Source organism: Lytechinus variegatus, chromosome 6 (genome assembly GCF_018143015.1).
Source record: "Lytechinus variegatus isolate NC3 chromosome 6, Lvar_3.0, whole genome shotgun sequence".
NCBI lineage: Eukaryota > Metazoa > Echinodermata > Echinoidea > Temnopleuroida > Toxopneustidae > Lytechinus > Lytechinus variegatus.
This window is the reverse complement of record NC_054745.1, coordinates 30,554,783-30,580,734: the sequence shown is the minus strand read 5'-3', so window position 1 is coordinate 30,580,734 and position 25,952 is coordinate 30,554,783. Positions and strand designations below refer to the sequence as shown.

The 25,952-nt window shown below is 36.4% G+C and overlaps 1 pseudogene; it reads left to right on the top strand.

The window, feature by feature from the left end:
* Positions 1 to 1,223: 1,223 nt before the first annotated feature.
* On the top strand, positions 1,224 to 25,545 carry LOC121417351 (annotated as a pseudogene).
* The last annotated feature ends 407 nt before the right edge of the window (positions 25,546 to 25,952 follow it).

Genomic DNA, 25,952 nt, shown 5'->3' with positions numbered 1-25,952 from the left:
ACACCTTTTATTTGAGTTGAGAAAAAAGTAGGTTACCCCCCCCCTCCTGCAAAATTGTTTAAAAGTGTGTTCAAAAGTATTCAAAGTAAGTTAAAAGTATCTTCATAGTGTTCCAAACGTGTTCAAAGTGAGTTCACAGTGTGCTCAAAGTGTGTTGAAAGTACGTTTAAAGTGTGTTCAAAGTGTGTTTAAAGTGTGTTCAAAGTGTGCTCAAAGTGTGTACACAGTGTGCTCAACGTGTGTTTAAAGTGTGTTCACAGTGTGGTTCATGGTTCATTATAAACAGGGTCAGGGCTGAGTTAATTTTATATACACACACACACACACACTGTGAACACATATCATACAGAGTGTTTACTTTGTGTCCACAATGCGTACAGGGTGTGTTCACAATGCGTTCAGAGTGTGTTCTCTGTGTATTCACAATGCGTACAGGGTGTGTTCACAGTGCGTACAGAGTGTGTTCTCTGTGTGTTTACAGTGCGTACAGCTAGTGTGTGTTCACAGTGCGTACAGGGTGCGTTCACTGTGTGTTCACAGTGCGTACAGCTAGTGTGTGTTCACAGTGCGTACGGGGTGTGTTCACAGTGCGTACATGGTGTGTTCACAGTGCGTACAGGGTGTGTTGACTGTGTGTTCACAGTGTGTATAGGGCGTGTTCACAGTGTGTACAGGGTGTGTTCACAGTGACACTCTGTACATATTATGAATGCACTGTGAACACACACTGTACGCACTGTGAACACACTATGAACACACAATGAAGACATTATCTGATACTGTGTTCTTTTCAGCAGGGTTGGTCCATTTGTCATTGGTTTATCGTCCTGCTTATTTTCTCATCTGTGGTGTTTTCCCATCTATTTCGAATGGAAATTACATGTGCAGGGTTCCTCGACTTAGAAATGATTAACTTGTAGAAATTACGAATTTGTTTATAATCGAGAATTCCAACTTTTAGCAGGGCTCACAAAAAAAAACACCCGGCCAATTAAAATATAGAGTGGGTACTGCAGGGGGGGGGGTTGTCGAAAAAACTTCTTTCGACGGGGAAAGTCGCAAATTTGTTGAATTGGGACCTATTTCTTTTTTTGTCATTTAAAAGGTATTAATTACGATGAAAGAGGCGCACCGCACCGCCCCTAGATCCACGATCCCTTGCAACGTTTCTAATTGGGATGGTATTTTTACACATGACGACTGCTATGACTTCACCGTTGCCAAGCGTACACAGCGCAATGTCCATTTCCCATCCAACCAGTGACAGGCTTAACACGTACATCCAGACTTGTCTTCATCCACCGTAAGTATGATTGCATTTGCCTGTTATATCCATACTGGATAGTACACGATGTCCTACAGTGTGTGCAACAGTGTGTTCACAGTGTGGAACACGATGTGAAATCACCTTCACACTGTTAGATTTGAGCATTTCAGCAGTGTGAGTCACATAATAGTCGACCATGTGAACACGCTGTGAACAGTGACTGTCACACTGTCGAAGTGTTTACAGTGTGGAAATATCTTCACACTGTTGAGTTTAAGCATTTTAACAGTGTGAATAATATTGTCACGTAGTCCACTATATGTACACAGTGTGTTACACTGTATTCTTTCCAGTAGTGATATTTATCTATGTTTATTGTTTAAGAGAAAGGGGATAAAGCAATGGTTCTCTTCGAAATATTTGTTGATGTTTATTGTTTATCGTATTCACAAGATACACTATTCATGTATATATCTTAACAATAAGTCTAACCACAATCGTCTTCCTTTTAAATTTCCTTTTCATATTTCTCGTTTGAAATTTGTTTTACATCAATGGTGTACAGATAAGGGACTTGGGGGCCACTACCACCAAAATTTTTTGACCAAGACGAAAAAGAGAAAGAGAAAAAGGAGGGAGAAGGAAAAAATGAAATGCGACATAATAAGGATGGATGACTCATTTAGTATCCAAGTTTGATTCTAAATTAAATACAGAAAATGTGTTAAAGATGAAGTCATACCTGAGCCCCGTCTTACAAAGACTTACTATTGATCCAATCAATCACAACTATGGAAAGCCAGCAACGTCAACATCTAAAATAAATGCTTCTTCAAAGTATTTTCTAGATGTGATATACATTCACCACTTTCTTGACAATTCAGTATGTTCTCTTTGTTTTGAAAGGAAATTGTTCAAATTTCGTGAGAAAAAAATATGACATTGATGGGTTTCTAGAGACTTAAGGTTCATCGGATCTATTGCAACTCTTTGTAAGCACTGCAAAAACTCTGGTGTGATTCACTGTTAAAAAAACCCCTGATTTTACAGAAAAATAAAAGAAGATTTTGCAGAAAGCAATACCAGAATCATTCTTTAAATTCATGAAACAGGAATTTTTCTGCAATTTAACAGAACAGGTCTGTTAGAAAAAGGGGAAAAGAGTGTTTTATTTAAGGAAATTTGTAAGATTACACACACCAAATACCAATTTCCTGTAAGATTACGCAATCTGGTAAGATTACAGGTGTTCTCGAGACTCTGCTGCAGGAACTTCTTTTAGTTTAAGGATAAATTTTCTAACAGTGTTTAACACTGTATATCTATATGTATCTATATATGTCCAGAGAAGTATTGAACCAACACCAGTAAAACCGATGCTGTTGTAATACTCATTGGTGTTGACCAATTGTTCTGGTGTTAGACCAAAACGAAACTGGTGCTGTTTAACACTTCTCTGGTGTGGACATATATAGATTCCGGGCTGGTGTAAAATCAACACCAGAGTTTTTGCAGTGTAAGTCGGGGTCCCGAGGTAGTAAAAGGGAATATTGTGTTGTTCGATATGCATGTATACTTCGGGGTTTCAATCCATCTTCATTTGAAATGACTGTATAATTAAAAGGAACATACAAAAGTTACAAGTAATGACAAAGCTATCTCAACATATTGATTACGATTTATTTTTCATGATTGTGTAGCTGTGAATTGTAATTCAGATTCCTCGTTAAATTTTCCAAAACACCCCCCACACACAAATAAAACACCCCGTAATATAATAAAAATGATTCAATTGAGAACTCAGTTATTCCATCAATTAAAGTATTTCATGTTGGCCTAATCTAACATGTCTAAGGTCTCCGTTGCTATGCAAATCATAATAAATATATCATTTATGTCAATGCAAATACCTCACCCTGCTGTGATTAAGATTGTTTAAGTGAAAATTATTCTGGGTATCACTTCTGGTTATTAATGATTTGCCAACATTGTTATTTGTTTTAAGAAGGATAATCAAGGAACAAAGTTCAACTGACTATGTGCAAATCGTATCTTTAATGGGCATTAAGTACTACGCATCAACAAAAAGTTAATTTGAATGATAAGAAAAGAAAGTCAAACAATTAGCGCTAGATATTTTATTAAAATCTCATGTAAAATAAGAAGGCATATTCTAACGTGTAAATTTAACATTCTAACTATTTTTGTAATCGAGGACAGAATGAATACATGTACCTTAAACAGTAATTGATGCGTGCGCGAAGGGCAAGCAAACAATGTTTTCCTAACCCAAAATGTATTCTGTTTTACTTCACAAAGAGTATTTCATTTTGAAAAGGGCACATTTCATTTCGAAAAAGGGCACTTTCCCTTTTTTTCGACGAGGATTTTTTTTGAGGGGGCTAGTGCCCCCCCCCCCCCCGGGTCCCCACCCTTGTGGCCAGCATGCTAACGAGTGAACAAAAAACGTTACTTATACATTCAAGATTATATTTTCATTTTTTTTTGTATAAAACATTGAATTTTATTTAAACTCTTTGTTTTATTTCATATAAAAGAGAAGTTAATGCTGACATCGGTACTTGCTACTCATTTTCTATTATTACTATGATGTTTATAAAGTGGATTACTTTGAATATTGTATATGCAAAACCGACAGTTTACTTCATGTGTCGTATTGTTGAATGATTTTTATTTTGTTATTTAGATGGAATATAACCATGATAACGTTCTGCACTTTTGCACAAGACATTATCAAAGTCATGAGCATGATCCTAGGTGGTTTCGAAAATTTAACCAGGTTAAAGGTGTGTTATCATATACCTCAGGTATCACCCGAGGAGGTGCCGTGGCCTAGTGGTCTTACGCGCTTCCTAGAAAAATGAATGTCCGAGGTTCAATCCCAGCACTAATGACAATGAGCAAAATAATCCACATTGCTCTTTCGTCCTACATTCAACTAATTCATTTATCATCATGATGATAAAAAAATACCGATCCAAACTATTTAATCGGTAAATAGAGAATATCCAAGTCACGGGGTAGAATGAATTCTTTAACTTTCTGCAACATTTTTTCTTCTTCAAAACACGGCCTTTGACCGTTTGGCGCAATATCTATATTAATATTAACTAATTCTATTTATTCGTGATGATAAAGAAAGTTAATGACTAATAGGGCAAGGAGTCTCCAATGATAACTGTTAAATTTTCGTCATTAAATATACTGTAGGCTGTGTTACGTACATATATACAAAGGCCTATATGCATTTGTTTTCTTCATATTGACGGCAAAGAATGAGGACTTCAGTTTTAGGCCGGGACGTATGAGGTGTGTGTGTGTTTTATTTTTATTTATTTTGATTACCGCATTAGCTGCAAAAAATACATGTTTTTAGATCCTGAATGAAGACAAATAATTGCTTTAATGTAATCTTTTTTGTATTTGATCTGTGGTATGGTTCACTTCTTTGTGATAATTTTTTTTGTTTATTTTTTTTTATCTACACAGGTAGACCAGCTCGAAGTTTCCTTTAATATCGTCAGGGCTATCCTGGTACGGCTTTCTCCGATTGACAGACTGTTAGTGACGTAAGAGATGACGTCAAACCAACCACCACCAGCGGCCTATGTATATGGCATGCCCGAGCCCAACCAATCATGCGAATCGTGTCATTCAACTTATCTGACCAAAATTAAGGTGGGATTCGATATCAACTCGAATTATTATTTTTCATTGATTCCATGCCAGATTGGGTTTGGTTTGGTTTTATTTAGCATGTTTACCCTCTAATATTCAAAACTAATACACCAAATATTAAAACTAAATATATAGATATTAAGATGACAAACACAAGATACGGATAAAACACCCTATTTAGAGACATTAAAGGACAAGTCCACCCCAACACAATGTTGATCCGATTTAAAAGAGAAAAATCGGACAAGCATAACACTGAAAATTTCACCCATGCAAACAGTTAATCAACATGTCCTTTATCAGAACAGCTAATCAAAAGTTTCAGCTCGCGCTAGCATGAATTGCTAAGTTATAAACGCATTTTATTCTTACAAAAAGTGCTTAGAATGTCCATTTTCTTGGTCGGAAATTTAAATTTTCAGCTCGCACTTTGCGATCGCATCATATTTTTTTTTTTTTGGGGGGGGGCAATATATCCCTTTATAGTCATAATCGGGTTTTCAGGTCGAAATATAATTTTTCTTAGCTGGAAGTTCGTGCTCGAAATTTGTGGAGGAGAAATGTATTCTTTCGTTGATCACTGTGAAAAGATTTTAACAAATCGTTTTGCTAGCCAGTATATTAAAAATTTCAGCTCGCGCTTTGCGCTCGCATTGATAGTTTAGTTAGATACCCATCTTGTTTATGATTACATACGTGGTCACAAAGTTCAATTTTCAGGACTACATTATAAAATATTTTTAAAAAATAAGCTCGCATTGTAGTTTATATTTAGGCCACATGTAATACCTTACCTTGCTTCTAAGAATGAAAATTCAGTTAGGACTAACCTTTCGAAAAAAAGGAATTTTGCCGACCGCGACGGGGAAAATGCTGAAAAAAAATTTTCGTCCCTCCCCCCACACATTGATGAATGCTGGAACTGCTCCTGGGCATAACGAGAGAACACGTGACCAAGGGAGTGTAAAACACTTCCAATGGTTGCCAGACGTCGGTATTCAGGGCCTCCAAACCCCCTACGTACTCGGCCTACTGGAAATTGTTTGTTTGTTTGTTTGCATTTATTTCTGCGTTCAAAAACACAATACAAAATTATTTATAATTACAAAATACAAAATAATTTATAATATAAACAATGTGGTCATATTACATAATAAATACAAATAAGGATGTGAGTATAAATTAATCTTTTATAAATGTAAACGTATACATATAATGTAAAAAATGAACGCAGGAGACCGCCATCGTGAGCGGTTAGGCTTGAATTGATGGCGGCCTCATAAAAGATTCGTGACTAAGATTGATATTTACTGACCAAGTGGGTGCATTGCAAGTGCAGGTGCTGGTGCTGTGTATAGCAGTTGAGTAAAATCAGAATATTAAATAGCGAATGTGAATATTTGAGTGAATGTTTTAATTTGGAGGGTGGGGTTGATAAGATTGAATGATAGTTTTCTTTAGAGTGGCTTTTAATGAATATATGGTTGAACACGTTTTAATATTGTTTGGAAGACCATTCCAAATGTCAGGACCATGGTGTCGTATTGATTTAGAGGCAATTAACAGTCTGGGGTTAGAGAGGTGAAAGTTTCCGGATATGCGCGTTGGGTAAGTATGGACAGTACTATTAAATTTGAACATGTTATCAAAGGACGAAGGGAGCAGTTTGTTAATATATTTAAACATAATAGTTATTTGAATAGTATATAAGTCGGCAATTTTTAATGTTTTCAGTTTAAAAAATAAAGGATCGGTGTGAGCCAAATAATGTGATCCTGTACAAATACGAATTGCTCTTTTTTGTAATTTAGAAATAGAAGTTTTGTGGAACCACAATTAGCCCAAACAACGTTACAATATGTTATATACGGGAGTATTAACGAATTATACAATAGAAATAAAGTTTTGTGTGGTAAAATAAATTTCAACTTGGAAATTATTCCAATATTTCTCGAGATACATATAATGATATGGTGCAGATGTTCATTCCAAGACAAAGCTTGATCTATGATGACGCCTAAGAATCTAGATTGAGTCTTCCGCTCTAATGGTGTGCCGTCAATCTGTAAGTGAATTGGAGAATCTGTAATATGAGAATGTTTAAAATGGATGAAGTGGGTCTTTTTCGAGTTCAAGGATAGTTCATTAGCTTTAAACCACTGTGAGACTTTAATTAATTCAATATTTAAGATGTTGTTTAAGGAAGTTATATTTTTATGAGAAAAAAATATATTTGTGTCGTCAGCAAATAATACAAATGATAAAATGGAAGATGTATTAATAATATCATTGACATATAATAAAAATAAAAGGGGGCCTAGAATGGAACCTTGAGGGACACCACATTGAACTGGAAGTAAACTAGAATCGTTGCCATTAAAAGTGACATATTGTTTTCGGTTTATTAAATAATTTTTAAACCAAAGGAGTGATTGACCGCGAATACCATAATAATTAAGTTTTGAAAGTAAAATATTATGATTCAGTGTATCGAACGCCTTACTGAGGTCACAAAATATACCAATGACATGCTCTTTGTTGGCTATGGCGTTTGTTATTTTATCGTAAATTTGGATTAAAGCCAAGTTTGTGGAATAATTTTTTCTAAAGCCATATTGATTAGAAATTAATAAATTGTGTTTGTTGATAAATTCATAAAGTCTATTATAAACTATTTTCTCGAGGATTTTGGATATACTAGGGAGAGGAGATATAGGACGATAATTGCTTATTTCATGAGGATTGTCTTTTTTGAAAATTGGATTGACTTTGGCGATTTTGAATAAGTCAGGAAATATACCTTGTGATAGAGATTTATTAAAAACATGACTAAGAGGGTTTGCAAGCGGATGAATTATTTCTTTTAAAAGAGACATACTAATTTTATCATGCCCATGAGATTTGGAGCTATTAAGAGACCGTGTAATGTTGAGAATTTCTGTGGGGTTCGTAGGGTTCAGGAAAAATGAATGTGGATTAGGTTCGGGGAGGTAATCTGTGAAATGCGCATTTTGGCTATTGATCTTGCTTGCAAGTTCGGGTCCGATATTTGTGAAAAATGAATTGAATGAGTTTGCATGAAGGGAAGAGTCAACTTTGGAACCATTTAAAGTCATGTCATCAGTAGGTGGGGGATCTGCACTTGTTCCCATTAGTTCTTTGATGATTTTCCAGGTAGTATAAGTGTTTGAACTGGCATCTTTTATTCTATTAGTATAATACATTTTACGTGATAAACGAATTAATTTTGTTAACTTGTTGCGATATACTTTGTATTTTTTTAAATTGGCTTCAGTAGGATTGCGTAAATGTGACTTGTAAAGGCAATTACGTGTCTGTATTGATTTTAATAAACCTTTTGTTATCCATGGTTGTTTGGGTGTTTTTCGATTATTTTTTACTTTTCCTATGGGAATATTCTTTTCATAATAATGTTGTAATTTATTATTTAAGAGATTATACGATGTGTTTGCGTCAGTTTCATTATAGACATCCTCCCACCCCTCAAGTAATAAGTCTTGCTTCATTAATTCAATATTACGTTTAGATTCTTTTCGATATGAGTGTTGGTTAATTGATTTGGGGCACGGTAATTTCATTTCACAAGTTAAAAATATTGGTAGGTGGTCTGAAACTTCAGAGCATAGAATTCCTCCTATCATTTTATTATTCATGTTGCTATGTACGTTGGAAAAAATATTGTCAATTTGAGTAGATGAATTTGGGTTGATTCTAGTGGATTTATTGATGAATGAATGGAAGCCGAATGAGTACATTAGTTTCATAAAATTGATTGAATGATTACTGTCGACCGAGGGTAGGAAATTGATATTAAAATCACCAAAAATAAAAGTATGTTTATTTTCATTACCTATTGCATATAAATATTGCTCTAGCTCTTCACAAAACAAATCAAAACTAGAGCCTGGTGGTCTATAAATCAAACCTATGATGATATTTTTAAATCCTGTGTTTTCAATTTCAATGAACAAAGACTCTGCATGCAAGAGTTTCACATCGGAACGGATCTTAAATTTTAGTTTATCAATAATATAGAAGGCCACGCCTCCGCCTCTTTTTCCTTTGCGGTCTGCCCTTATCAACTTATAATTTGGTAAATTAAACAAATTTGGGGAATTATCATGCAACCATGTCTCGCTAATACCTATAACAGAAAATTTGAAATTATTCAATGTGTGTAAGAGATTTTCAAAATATTCGAAGTTTCTATTGAGACTTCTTAAATTTGCATGTAAAAGGGAAATATAATCGGAATTACTATCAAACATATTATTAAATTCTTGAGGTGTATAATATTTGCTGTCATGTGAATTGTCTATGTAATTATCAAGAATAAAAGAGAGGGACTCCATCAAAATTGATAAAATGTAAAGTACCATAAACTAAGAAAGGGGTCAACTGCAAGGGTGCTTGTGGTGTAGGTGCGCTTGCTAGTGATTGAACGGGTGTTCATGTATGTCTGTGGTGCAAATGTGCAGTCAATATCAATATAAATTACATGTACAAAAAGAACAAGACCCATCTTGGTCAGCAAGAACATATCATTGGAAGCATTAGAGCAGAGCTCAACCACCCAAGTACATATAAGATTTGAAATCATTACACTTTAAAAAAAATAAAGTAACGGTCAGTTGAAAATGAATTAAGAATATACCCAGAAATAAAAGTTAGATAAAAGTCTAGCGAACGATTAAAAAAAAATCAGATTGTGTCAATCAATTTTAAGTAGCAGATTGATGCCCTTGCAGTGCAGGCCTATTAAACAGTCACTTTATTCCTGTTCTGGTGAGTATTTTGATAGCCATGCATGACGGAGTTGCCACGCCTTCTCTGATCAGACACGGGCAGGGGTGAACATGCGCGAGTTAATAATCAACATAAATGTCGGGCTGTTTTGGAAAAAAAAACATGTGATGAAATGTATTAAAGCCGGGTGTAATGCCTACATCAATCAGTATTTTAATACCTGACCCGTTGGGTGTTTTAGTGATTTAAAAGCAAAAATATGTGTGCATTGATCATGCATAAAATAGCCCGCTTTCTCTGATCAAACAACGCATGTGCGAGGGTGTCGGGAGACACACAAGTTAAAATTAACATATTTAACAAGTCAATGTTATTGGTAGGGTAGATTGAAATTAACCCATGCATATAATAGCGAACATAATAGATGGACGTTTGTTCATGCATGTATAGCCACACCTTCTCTGGCAACAGGCAAGGTCGCATGCGTGTTTTTAATCATAAAGCGAATCTGAGACACACGTAGGCATGGTAGGTGTATCTTCATGTTCAATATTGGATAGCCACGCCCCCAATAATCAAACAGTGTACGTACATGAGGCATGCAAGCACGCGACTGGTGTTAATGTCGTACCATGCATGAACAATGGAATAAACCACAAGAATTCATTGATCGTTATACAATATTGAATTACAAATCGTTTAACATAGCTGGTATCAACACCAATAACAGAGATAATGAACCTTTATCTATTGCTTGTCAAAGAAATTGGATTACATCGTTTAAAATAGTTGAGGTGATCAATGAAATACCATGGATGAACAACGAAATTAACTACATAATATGCGTTGATTCTCATACAAATTGTTTAACATAGCTGGTATCAAGATCAATAATAGAGATAATAAACACCTTCATTTATTGCTTGTCAAAAGAAATTGGATTACATCGATTAAAAATAGTTGAGGTGATCAATGAAGATGCAATTCATACATCCATGCATGTCTGAGTTGTCACACCTTCTCAGACCAGATACGGGGCTGAACATGTGGAGTTAATACACATGAATATCGTGTTGATTTGGAAATAATGAGATGTATTAAAGCAGAGTATAAAGCCCACATCGATCAGTATTTAAACACCTGATCCGTTGGGCGTTTTGGGGTGAGTTAAAAGCAAAAATAGGTGTGCGTTAATCAAGCATGCAAAAGCCCGCCTTCTCTGATCAGACAACGCATGTGCAAGATATCTGGAGATACACATCATTAACATATTCAACAAACCAATGTTATCAGTAAGGCATATGGAAATTAACACATGCCTGTAGTATTGAACACGTTAGTTGAATAGATGGAGGTTTGTTCACGCATGTGTAGCCACACCCTTTCTAGCAAGGGCGCATGCGTTTTTTCGATCATAAAACGAAACTGAGACACATGTAGGCATGGTAAGTGCATCTTGTTCAATATTGAATAGTCACGCCCCAAAATCAACAGTGTACGTAGATAAGGCATGCAGGCACGAGACTGGTGTTGGGCATGGAGTTGAAAGAGAGATGCATGAACAACATAATCAACCACAAGAATTCATTGATTGTGACTCAATTGGATTATAAATCGTTTAACACAGTTGGTATCATGAACAATAATAGAGATAGCACCTACATCGATTGCTTAGTCAAAACAAATTGGATTACATCGATTAAAATAGTTGAGAAAGTGATCAATGAAGGTGCAATTACCATATGAATTTATCTGAGCTTCGTTCAGTGTTATGGTTTGATTGTGAAGAGTCTATAGGCGATCGAACTATTAAAAAAGATGACAAAATTTTAAATAAAGTGGTTATCAATTCAGAGATTACATTAAGCGGGTAATTTTTTAGAAAAAGATACAGAGAACAATGGATTTTACACGCTTCTCTTTGTATCTATGCATGGCATTGAAATGATGATATTGTTAAGAAACATGAAGAGGATTCAAAATGCCATGCTCCCCTTGTGCCCTCTCCTCCCTTCTCCTTTTTTCTCTGATCTATAACCAATTTGATAAAACGTCAACATTCTGTTGGTAAATTTTTAATGAAAATTTACAATCCAAACAATATGCCTGATGGGTTTCTTTGATAAAGAAAAGCAGCAAATTTGATTTCATTGAATGTATATACACACAGCAAAAACCATTAAGCATTCAAAAATGTAGATTATAATATGTGTTTTCCTTAAGAAAAATAGTGTTGAATGCTTTTTGAAGATTAGAAGTCGAAGTTATATTTAACCTGACATATCAGGGGTAAAAAGAGAAGAAAAAAAGAATCGATTTTTTTTCCTTGTTTTGTTTATAAAATGCAAAATATAGGTTCAAGTCTAGAAAATGAATAAATATTATTTCGTATTTTATCAATCAGTTTCAAATAGTACACTCATGCCCATGCAGTGTAGGCCTATTTAATAGTCACTTTAATCCTGTTAAGGTGAGTATTTCATGTATATATGCAAGATAGCCATGCATGACGGAGTTTCCACGCCTTCTCTGATCAGACATGGGGTTGAACATGCGGGAGTTAATGATCAACATGAATGTTGGGCTGATTTGGGAAAAAAAAACATGTGATGGAATGTATTAAAGCAGGGTGTAACGCCCACATCAATCAACCTGACTCGTTGGACGTTTTAGTGATTTGAGAGCAAAAATAGGTGTGCATTAATCATGCATAAAATAGCCCGCTTTCTCTGATCAAAGAACGCATGGGCAAGGGTGTTGGGAGACACACAAGTTAAAATTAACATATTTAACAAGCCAATGTTATTGGTAGGGTAGATTGAAATTAACCCATGCATATAATAGCGAACATAATAGATGGACGTTTGTTCATGCATGTATAGCCACACCCTTCCCAGCAAGGTCGCATGCGTGTTTTCAGTATTAATGCGAATCTGAGACACACGTGGCATGGTGGGTGCACCTTGTTCAATATTGGATAGCCACGCCCCCTATAATCAAACAGTGTACGTACATGAGGCATGCAAGCACGCGACTGGTGTTAATGTCATACCATGCATGAACAATGGAATAAACCACAAGAATTCATTGATTGTTATACAATTGAATTACAAATCGTTTAACATAGCTGGTATCAAGACCAATAATAGAGATAATGAACCTTTATCTATTGCTTGTCAAAGAAATTGGTTTACATCGTTTAAAATAGTTGAGAAAGCGATCAATGAAGGTGTAATTACCACATGAATACCTAAGTTTCATTCAGTGTTGGGATTGAATTATCAAGAATCTAGAGGTAATTGAAGTATAAAAAGTTTTAGACAGATTGGTGTTTATGCACAAGATTTTTTATTTTTATCATTATTATTTTTTTTTAAAGAAAGACACAGAGAGCAATACACGCTTTTCCTTGTATCTAGTCATGGCATTAAAATATGATATTCTTAAGAGACAGGAGGGGGATTTAAATGTCATGTTCCTAGTGGGGGTCCCCCCCTACAACGATCTATCACTGATATTCATAAAACATCAACTCCTAAATCAACTTGGAAGTATGCAATATAGTTCCAATTACATTTGTTACTTGGGTTGTGTTAAGTGCAATGAATAAAATCTGCAGATTTCGAGAATTAAAGGGGAAAAAATACATATATTTCCAAAGTGTTGCAGACAATTCGGTTTGAATGGAAAGTAGGCTACTTCTTAATCTTGATATCTGCTGTACTTGACTTAGTGCATGGTTATAATTTGAAAAATCTCAAATATTGAAAATGAGTACATTATTATATAGACATTGGATTATTTTATTCATGTATTTTTTTTTCCTCCCCACATGTGTTTGCTGAAGAAATATGGCTGCTTGGCATTAAAAAAGAACAACTTCAAAACAAGCAGAATTTCATCAATGTATCTGGCTTTGAAGGGAATACAAATTATCTGATTGAAAAAAAAAAACAATTTGAAAGTAGTTTGAAGGTTTACAGACACATTCAAAATAATTTTTTTCCATGTAGATTGGGGTATTAAACGTTCACTATCACAATCGAAATATATTTATATTCAAAAACAAGGCAAAGAAAATCAGATGACACTCGGTAATAAACACACGAATTCTGACAGGGGAAATGCGATAATGTTTCATATTTTTTAGGGGAAAACTGTTAAATCTTCAGTCTTCGTTGCAGTAAGAAGGTGAAGGAGAAAAATAGAAAATTTAAGTCATATCACCTGGTAAAACGTTGAATTTGTTCATTCTCTGTAGATATTCCATATGGTTGTGCCTTTTTCCTTCCACTGAAGAACGATTTTTGTACCTAATAGCTTTATTCTCGTAGATTGGTTTTTCTCCTTACGCAATTTATATGCGATTTCTGCGAGATGGCCGCGGTGAATCTTCAGGCTGGGAGGGAGATCCATTCTCACTGTGATGCGAGGGGGAGGTAGTGGTGGTTGCATTTCAGCTGCTAATCCTGGTTGCTGAGATGTCTCCTTCGGGCGTCTCAGGCTCTCAAAAGTAGAAAGAATGAGATCTCTGTCAGGCATTTTCTGGAACTTAGCAATTATCGGAGCCGGTCGGGGACGGGCTTGGGCACCGGCGTCTGGGGTCCTGGGTTGGTTGCGGGAGGGTAGTCGGTGGGCGTTGACGAATTGGATTCCTTTGGCCTTTTCTTCGTCGATTCCAAGCAAGATGAAAACCTTAACTAGCGTGGTATAGATATCCTCATTCGGGTCGCTTTCAACACCGTAGAATAACAAATTCGGCTTTCGATTGTAAATCTCCATCAGAAGCAGTTTCTCTTTCAGATTAGCGATTTCGTCTTGTAGAGGCGCGAGGATAGCCGGTATAGAATTTTCCACATCACATATTTTTGCAGAATTATGCTCCACTGTAGATTCCACGTCTGTCAGGCGGCGATTGAATGATTGCAGCTCCGTGTTGATATTATCAAGTTTGGATAATATTTTGTCAGAAAAGTCTGCAATATCTCGCTGTAAAACAGCGTTAGAGGGATCCGGGGTAGTAGGCGAGCGAACTTTGTCAGTCAAGGGTGCCGACGGGGCCGGCTGCTTACTTGCAGTTTGCCGTGTAACAGGCCTCGGACCATGGGATGCCATAATTTCTATTATGTAACGTGTAATCTCAAAGTGTGGTGGGAGCTCTGCTCAATGCGTCCGTTTAGCTCGAAGTCATGTCACGAAGTTTTCAAATATCCTAGCGACGCCCATGACTCTTTTCACCTCTTAATTGTGATTATTATGGATTCATTATTTTTTTCAGCGAACAGCCATCTTGCAACTGATAGGCGGATGTCTTCTTGTTGTCTTCGGAATAGTAGCCATCATCCTCATGGCCCGCTGGTCCTATTTTGCTACGGCTATCTGGAGTGGAATACTGGTAATACTACTACTTCGTCTTCTCTTCCTCCTCCTACTGCTACTACTTCTACTACTACTACTACTACTACTACTACTACTACTACTACTACTAGCTACTACTACTATTACTACTACTACTACTACTAGTATTACTACTACTACTACTACTAGTATTACTACTACTACAACAACAACTACTACTACGTCTACTACTACTACTACTACTACTACTACAACAACAACTACTACTACTACTACTACTACTTCTACTACTACTACAACAACAACTACTACTACTACTACTACTTCTACTACTACTACTACAACAACAACACCTACTACTACTTCTACTACTATTACTACTACTTCTACTACTACTACTACTAAGACTAATGATAATGATAATGGCAATGATGATGATGATAATAATAATTATTATTATAATGATAATGACAGTAATAATAACAATTATAATAACAACTATAATGAAATAATAATAAATTATAAATATAACGATACTAACAATTATGATGATAGTGATAATAATAACAATAATAATAATAATAAAGACAACAATAATAATAATAGTGATGATAATAATACTCTTCAACTACTAGCTCATTTTCAGGTTGGCCTTGCATAACATGAAATGTAATTTCTACCATTCTCCATTCACAAAGGTTAAGTGAACGTCTGAGAACGTCTTTGCTACAATTCCATCTTATCAATCTTTCTACATTATGTTTACGCTGTCTGTTGTTCTCATATAACAGGTTTTTGGAACAACTGGAGTGATTGGAATATCTGCAGCTTCCAACGAATACAAGTGTTTGGTAACCAGTCTTTCTTCCTTGAAAATTATAGATTTTTTTGTAGGTATGTACGTACAACAGAAAGCTAGTGTAGTGTAGGTCTACTTTGGTAGAGAGATGAAAGCTTTCAGATGATCTTGCTGAGGGCCTTAGTTTGGAGCAAACAGGAAAGGGGTTGGACAGAGAGCCAAGCACTAGTTTTGTGGAGAGAGAATGTAGAGTTTTCGCTCTGCTGTGCACAACGGATTCAGTAACACAGTAAATTTATTGCAAGTGCCCTTCAAATGACAATGAACAACTCGAAGGTCTTTGCTGAAAATAAACATGGTGAACAGGGAAACAGTAGTTTCGTCTCAAGTTTCAAAGCCGCGACCAAAAAATGCAAATTATGTCGTTTGTCCACAGCACAGGACGAAAAATGCTGTGCCTTCACCAGTGGTCCACAAAGTCCCGTATTCTGAAGTCTGGTTTAACTGAAATTCAGGTTTAAAGTTGTGGTTTAAGTATGGAAAGCCAATTGTTACATAAATCACTAACAGAAGAGATATCATACTTCAGCTCATTTGGCTCTCAAATCATTCATAATTGTCTAGGAAGTATAAAAAGATTATTGTCTTCACCACCGATGAATCAGGAATGAGCACGGTAAACATAAGAAACATACAACTTAATACTTTTGGCTTCCCATACTTAAACCACATCTTTAAACTTGAGTTTAAGTTAAACCCGACTTCAGAATGCAAACCAAAGAGTTTTGGGTTATTCATTGTCATGAAGAACATTTTACAATACATTTTCCATCTTCTTTAACCCGTCGTTCCCCGTGGAGCAAAAAAAACCTACTAGGAGTGCATATAGCCGCCTAAGCCGACCACCCTTTTCAAAAGTTTTCTACTATAATCAAAACAAACTTATTGTCAGGGTGAACTACCCCCTTTAAGCTTCAGTCTTGTTTATGAAACACATTAGGGCAATGAATAAAATGCTTTATCTTTTGAATGGTAATTCCATGTCAATTATCAAAATAATAGAGATCTCCAATAGAATTTCATAAGAAATGTTTGTTATCTCTTCATTTGATTAAGATGAATGAACATAGTTATGGGCGCGTCGTGGTCTAGTGGTTTTGGCTGTCGTCTTTCAAATAGAGGGTCGTGGGTTTGAATCCTTACCATGGCGCCCGGGGGGCCACTTCCATTGACGAATGGATACCATGCGCGACCATGGGGTCTCGAAAAACACCCTAAACACGTAATTTCCATATTCTGAAAATACACCCCATAACAAGTATTGGCGTGTGAAACCCTACCCTCAACAAGTATTGGGAACAAAACCATATCCTTGGCAAATATTCCCTGAAATGAACCCCTAAACAGGTACAAGAATATTTTATTGTTATGTCACGGGTCCTCCGGTCGTCGGTTTTGCCTTTACACATAATTTGGTTTAGTACGAACCCACCTTCCACACCTCGCTTAAAAAATCGGACCCTAAACACGTAGTGTTGGGGCGAAAAGGACATCCTTTATATAATATTTTAATTCTGTTTTATCATCCCTGCAAATTTGACCCTAAACACATAACTTTCCTAGCAAAATTTTATGTTTTTGACACCCTTATCACGTTACGTACGTAACGTGCCCTATCTTGAAAAAGACATAATTTTTACGTGTTTTTTGGTCGCACATGGTATCCACTCGTCAATGTAAGAGGCCCTCCCGGGCCATGGCGTGTTTTCCTTGAGCAAGAAATTTATCCACGTTGTGCTGTATCGGTGGACTAGCTTAGCCCTTAGCCGGGGTAATATAAGAGCGCCTTGAGTACCTAGCAAGGTATACGTGCGCTATACAAGTCCCATATTTTATTATTATTAAAACCGAGATCATGATAAAGTTTGTAAATCAAATGTTAATTGTCACTTTATTATTAGATCTGTATCTGATACGGGACATAAACTGAACTTTGAGAAATCATCATTGAATTCCAAGCCGAAAGAAAATAACGCTGAAAGATCACCATCACGGATAAGCACATTATAGGGACAGCGCATTATTATTGCTTGTAAAACGACCCGACAAATTGTTGAAATTTCATGCTTATTTTACTAGTTTCTCACACTCTAAAAAAGGCCGGTTACCCAATATTGGGTAAAATGGAAACGTGCATGCTTGTTGGGTAAAAGTATTGTGAACTTTACGCAATATAGCCTTGAAATGTACCCTTCAAACGTGCATTTGGCCCATTGGAGGAAAAAAATACCAAGCAAAAAGGCATGTTCCCTTTTTACCCAACATTGGGTAAATTTTTACTCTCTGTTTGAAGAGTGCAGCATTTGCACAATTTCTTGCAGACTCCTTTTTGCACATATTTCTTATCTGTTTATAAATATATTTTCTTGTTTTGAACAAAATGTAGGCAATTGCCGGTGACGTTCTGTAAAGAATTCAATTCAATTCATATTCTTTATTCATATACATGCAAAAACTTGATTGATCATTTTACAAGATACTTTACAAACTCTTTAAGAATCGTTACTAAAACTGTCATTTAATCATCGGGGGAGAGACTATTGCTGTACGCATGCGTACGTGACCAAATTATTTCCAAACACCCCTAAACAAGTTTTTTCACGGGCTATATTTACACCACTTGGCCCCTAAACAAAATGTCATCAGAATATGACCTCGGGGAAAAAGCTTAGAGAAAAAAAACATACCCTACACACGTTTGGCTAGTTTGAAAAAAGCTTTGGAAAAAAAACATACCTCAGATACATTGTACGTTTGACCCCGCGATTGACCACTCTATCAAAACCACCTATTTTCTTGAAAATCGGTGTTTTTGATACCCCTAACGAGTGCACGCACGGCACCCCTTTTAAAACTGAAAAAACTCCTTTAAACGCGTTTTTTTTTGGGGGGGTCACGCATGTGTACAGCAATATAGCTGAATGCCCCCCCCCGGGTAATTATATTCAATTAATCAATCGGCTTGCCTCCAACATAGGTACGGACGTACATGGCTCTGTCTATAGTCGGCTGCTTGATGGGGTTTGCCCTGTTTGAAATGCACATCTACGCCGCCATCTGGGAAGAAACATATCCCTATTGGGAATATAACTGCCAGCCGGGGAATTATACTGGTCCAGGATCCCAAATTGTGCCAAATCATTGGTAAGTAGTTCCCTTAACGAGGTGATCCAGCCTGAAAATATCTATAGCTTAATAAAAAGAGTAAAATTCACTAAGCAAAATGTTGAAAATTTCGTCAAAATTGGACAACAAATAGCAAAGTTATTGAATCTTAAAATTTAGTAATATTTTGTAAATGCAGTCGTAATGAATATTCATTAGGTGGGCTGATGATGTCACATCTCCACTTTTTCCATTGTATTTTATTATATGAAATTAGGTTTATTCAAAATTTTTCATCCAAGAACTAGAAAAATTGGATTGACAACTGATTTAGTGCATTAGATATTTATTGCTGCAACTTATTTCATTATAAGGGAGACATTTCATTCACACAAGTATGAAATAATGAAAAAAATTGATTTTATGTAATAACATAAGAAAACGGAAAGTGGAGATGTAACATCATTAGCTCGCCTAATGAATATTCATGACGACTGTTTTCACAAAGTATTGCTAAACTTTAAACTTCAATAACTTTATTATTTGTTATCCGATTTTGATGAAATTTTCAGCGTTTTGCTCATTGAGTTCTACTCTGTGTATTAAGTTATAAATATTTTCAGCCTGGACCACCCCTTTAATACTTATTCTGGCATATCCTCTTGCATAGACCTCATGCAAAGCAAAAACTGCGGTGTTAACCGGTGAACAGTACCACACCAGTTATTTTACTCCGTTGTTAAATTGACAGTGTTTGTTTAACACCTATATATAGGTGTTATTACAACACCTTTGGTTGTTACATTTACACTCTTTGGTGTTATGTTCAATTTCTAGGGTGTAAATTTAACACCTCAAATTCAAATTCAAATTTATTTATTTCACTTCCATCAAACAAAAAGAAATTGTATACCATTATGTAAACATAAATATTTGTGTCCGTTGCAAAAAAATAATGATAATACATATGTTGTGAAAAAAAAAACACTTAGACAATTTGGGCAACACATTGTAGGTTTTAAATATGTATACTATTTTTCACTAGAAATAAAATTAAGATGGAAATGGAGGGACCCACTAAAAAGCAATGCTTGTACAAACTGGGGCCCTTCAAAAATAGAAAACACAACAAATAACAAAATAACAAAGTATGAATACAGATAATCAAATGAGAAATAAAATAAATAAATGAGAGGGAAATGCTCATAAAATAATTACGAAGTTATAAAAAAAATATAGTTTGATAAAGGAAAAAACAACCCGTCCTAAAATATATCGACCCTTCCCCACCCCACCCCCCCCCCAGAAAAGAGGAAAAAAAGGGAGAATGCCCTGAGAAGATGGATGGGTGCTGCTGTACGTACATAGAACACATGCCATCGTGGACTCAAGCAAACTGGATTCAATGAATAAAAGGAGAAAGTATAGGAAATGTATAAAAGGAGAAAAATATTTAAAGTAACGTGGAAAGAATATAATCCACGAAAAATGTGATTGATGCCGTAAACAAATAACTGGTAGGAAGGCGGATAAGCGGACAGGAGAGAAAGAGAAAATAGAGGAGAGGATAGACACAATAATGTATGAGGTTCAATAATGAGCACATCTGAGAAGGACTTGTGTCAGATTTTTTTTCAATAAAAAAAGGACAATAATTATTTTATGTTTTAATTGTAGTCTTTAAAGTAATAATGATGACTTGACAGAGATGATGAATTAAACTTGATTCGGGAGTATATTATAAGGTTTTAATAGAGATAATTTGAATTTAGTCTTAAAAGAGTTCAAAGAGTGGTACGTGGAAAATAATAAGGTTTTAAATAAAACAAATAATGATAATCATGATATTAACGACATCCAGTTTGAAGGCGCATGCGTTGACGATCAGACTAGCATTGCCAATGCATTCAATTCATTTTTTTATTAACATAGAACCTAATCTTGCAGAGTACATACCTACTCCCAATACCCCTTTTCATTCTTTCCTACGTAATAAAATTGTTCATAGTTTATTTTTCCTCCCTGTTCAAGAAACTGAGGTTATTGACATTGTAAGCAACCTGAAGCTTAAGAAAAGCCCTGGATATGACGGTGTAACAAAAAAGGCAATAAACATGACATAGGAAATTATCGCCCTATATCTCTTTAACCAGCTTTTCAAAGATACTAGAAAAAATTGTCTTCTCTCGCCTAATTGAATTTTTAAATAGCAATAATGTGCTTTCAGGTTCTCAGTTTGGTTTCCACAGACAACATTCAACAACACATGCACTCTTGTTTTTCATCAATAAAATTGCCAGAGCTATTGACAGCAAGTTACATACTGCGGGTTTTTTTCTGGACCTCTCCAAAGCCTTCGATACCATTTACCATGATATTTTGCTATACAAGTAGTCTCACTCCAGAATTCGGGGAAAGGCCTTGGAGTGGTTCAGGGACTACCTTTATGATAGACAACAATATGTTTATATTAATGGTGTTGAATCAACCTCTCAAACCATTAGATGTGGAGTCCCACAAGGTTCGTTATTAGGCCCGCTCCTCTTTATTTTATACATCAATGATTTACAGAATTCCTCTTCGGTGTTATTTTTTATTCTTATTGCTGATGACTCCAATATTTTTTTCCCATCATAACCCCAATACTCTTTTAAATATCATTAATACTGAACTAATAGCTGTTTTTTTTATTGGATACAGGCCAATAAATTGTCCCTTAACGTTGATAAAACTAATTTTATGCTATTCAGCAACTCGGTTTCCACTTTACCCGGTAGTATACTTATAAATAATAAAAACATATCCCAGGTTGATTCTACCAAATTTGTAGGTATATACATCGACAGTAAGCTAACATGGCGGGTACAGATTGATTACTTATGTAAAATATTATCTCGTAACACTGGTGTGATAAACAAACTGAAACACTTTGTACCCTTTCATGTATACTTTATTCTGCTCTAATCTTGCCCTACTTCAATTACTGTATTCTAACATGGGGTAATAGCTCCAAAACCCTCTTGGATGAAATCAACATTGTCCAAAAGCGTGTTATAAGAATACTCAATAACGCTGGATTTCGTGCCCATAGAAACAACCTTTTTTATAATTGCAAAATCTTGAAAATATCTGATTTATATTTGTACAACCTTGGTATATTTATGTTCGAACTCAAGAATGACAATTTACCAGATGCCTTTGCGCCATTATTTCAACGCAATGTCATTTTACATTGCCATTCAACTATGCAAGCTAATCATTACCACCTCCCACAAACCCGAACCGTTTTTGCTAAAAGCACTTTTACTACAACAGGACCCAAATTCTGGAACAGCCTAATAACGAACTGGTTGATAGCCCCTCTCTCAATTTTTTTCAAACGCAAGCTTAAGTTATACCTCTTAGAGAGGTACAATGCTGGATCGTACTGATGATTGCAAATAATGATTATAATTATGTTTTTTTCTATTCTTTCTTATACTCTTTATATCCCTTGACACCCCCCCCCCCCATCCGTCTTTTTGGTCGTTTTCCAATTTCTTTTATTTTGCTATTTTTATTTCTATTCTTTTTTTTTCTACTTCATCATTTTCTGGTAACTTGATGCCTTTGGATATTTTTATGTGTAAAACAATCTATGTAATAAATATGTATTCCGTTTCCACATTTTCTACAAGCTCTGCTTTTTATTTAGGCTCCTCACTTTTTTACATTTTGTAGTGTACCTTATGCTTAAATACTTATGTTAGATACTTAATTTTATCGTTGATACACTATGTTCATGAACACACTTGTTATGTATAATATGATATTTGTTTTAAAAGTGGAATCAATAAATGAATGAATGAATGAATGTTCAGTTTTTAATCCACTCCAAGTTCAACGCTGTGGAGATAATTCCATACTGTGGACAGCCACGACAGTTCACACTGTTTTGACACAGTGGACTTTGTGAAAATGTGATTTACCACTGATAGAATGCTCGAATATGACAGTCATGGAAATGATTTCACACTATTTCACATGATAAAACGTGGAGAGTTGTGGCCCAGTGGATTAGTCTTCGGACTTTGAAACAGAGGGTCGTGGGTTCGAATCCCAGCCATGGCTAATTTCCCTCAGCAAGGAACTGATCCACAATGTGCTGCACTCAACCCAGGTGAGGTAAATGAGTACCGGTGGGAAATAATTCCTGAAAAAGCTGTGTGCGCTATGAACGCCTGGCTTAGCCGGGTAATATAGGAGCGCCTTGAGCACCTTTATAGGTGGATATGTGCGCAATATAAATACCCTATATTATTTATTATTATTATAAAAGTGCTACAATCCTGGTGGAAATCGGTTTATTGTTAGTGCAGGAAGCCCAGGAAGCCAGCTCGGAGTAAGTTTAAATCCTTTTTCCTATTGTTTAATCCAATAACAGCCAGCAAGAAAGACATTTGACGCCCTGATCTGCATCACCGGTTTCTTCCTCTTCATACTCTGCATCGTCTCCGCTTCTTTCGGATGTTGCGCTTCATGCCGCGGATGTGAACCGTGCTGCAGGAAGTGTTGCCGAGATGGCGAAGGTTGTAGTAGTTGTTGCAGTCCTCCACCGCCACCGGTCACGGTGAGTCATTAGGCAGTTTTCGCCTCCACAACGCGAACATTCAAACTACGGTTCGTGTGCAAATTTCTGGTGGCTACAATGGTAACAACGTCGACAGCCACATGCCTGTGTGAAATACACACGAAATAAACCAGAGTAGCTTCGCACTTATTTTTTTGGCACGCGAGATGTGTTATGTCCACAACTAATGGCACGCGTAGCTTGGCACACACACACAGGCAGTCGTACTTTTGTTTTGAATGCCATATTTGCCGTTCTTGAGTCCAGAACTGTTTCAACAAAGTATTGCTTTACCTCAAAATTCAATATCTTTGTTATTTGTTATCAGATTTCAATGAAATTTTCAGCAGTTTGCTTTGGTGAATATTGCTCTATTTACTTATATCCGGGACTTACCTATATAGAATTACCTCCAGCCCGTAGTACCCCTTTAAGCCAAACATGAGATTTAACCTCCAAAACTAAATAGATCCTAACCCTAATAATAACATTATTCTGAGCCAAAAAGTCTAATTAAACCCAACTCTATGTCCATTATGTCGTAACCTATTTCCTCTTGAGCTATTAAGACCTGAGGACATGTCGCGGGAGCAAATGTCGCAGGAGCAAATGTCGTGCGAGTAAATGTCGTGCGAGTAAATGTCGTGTCACCTTGAGAAAAAAACCCATGGAAGATGTTGTTGTCTCTGTGTGATTCATACCATGATATATTACTTTTTGCTCCCCTCCCACAGGCTGTCTTCCAACCGCAAGGGAATGCTCTTACTACTATGCCGGGTCATCAACAAGGTATGGGTTATTAGATGATAAATGACAGTTGCCATGGTGGCTGATAATATGGTCTTTGAAGCGATGTATTTTTAGAAATTGGAATAAGAAAAGTAAAGGTTGCGGTTGTGAGGCCTAATGATGATGGTAGTGGTGGTGTTTGCTTGTGATATTAGACCTATCATTATGACATTAATGATGAAGTTGAACTTGGTGATAATGAAGATGATCATGATGGCGATTATGATGGTGGTGGTGGTGATGATGGTGACGATGACAACGATGACGATAATGAGATTGGTGATTAAGATAGTGAAGATAAGAGTGTCTGTAATGATAATGGTGATGGTGACGACGACGATCGATGATGACGATGTTGATTAAGATATTGATAACAGCAGGAAAAGACAAAAATAAATGAGAAAAGAAAAAAATAAGAAATGAAGGATATGAAAACATGAGTGAGTTTGAAAAGACTGATTACAAGCAAAATATCCGATATAAAATGAATTAAGTTCTTCGTAAGAGTTTCGTCTTTCAATACATGTATCTTAAAAAAATTATTGAGTTCTTTTACTAATCGAATATATAAGGGATATGATGGATTATCCTGTGCAAAACACGTATTTTAATGTAATATTGTTGTTGATTGTTTTTTTAACGGCGATCTCATTAAAAAATGAGTCAAATCGGAATTATCTTATCATATCACATTAATATTTTATCGCATAAGCCCTATTGAAATTTCGTGGATTTTCTTTTTATGAAGCTGGACTGTACATTGTACAGCAGGGACCTCCTCCCGTCATACAACAGGGACCGCCTCCCGTCATACAGTATCCAAACGTTATTCTGCAACCACCTCAAACCACCAATCAGGGACAAGGATTATACGTGGTACCGCCTCCAACCTCCGGAGCTCCGCCCCCAACCAATCCAATGCCCAATCAGATGGATCCTCAGCAACCTAACCCCGCTGGTCCTCCCTCCTACGTCTACAGCCAGCAGATCGCCCCTGTCGAACACCCAACGAAGGAATAGTAAATAGATTTTTTTTAATCCTCCCCCTCCCCCTCCCTCACGTATTCCTCTCCAACTCTTCTCTGTCCTCTCCTCTGCCCTCCCTCTTCTTTTCTCTCCTCTATTCCCCTTCTCTCCAATATGCTTTCTTTTCCTCTCCTCTCTTCCCTTCTCCTCCCTCTCCTCGTCTAGTCTGCTCCCCTTCTCCCCTCCCTCCTCTCTTCTCCTACCTTCTTTCCAATATCCCTTCTTCTCCTCTCCTTTCTTGCCAGCTCCTCGTCCAGTCTCTTTCCCTCTCCTCTACTCTACTCCCCTTTCCTTTCCTCTACTCCCCTCTCCTTCCCTCTCATCTCCTCTTCTCTCCCCCTCCCTCCTCTCTTTTCTCCTCTCCTCCCCAATATCCTATCTTCTCCTCTCTTCTCTTCCCTTTTCCTCCCCTCGTCTCGTCTGATCCCCCCTTACCAACGACTCCCGGCCCTCTTACCCATCAGTTAGCCACA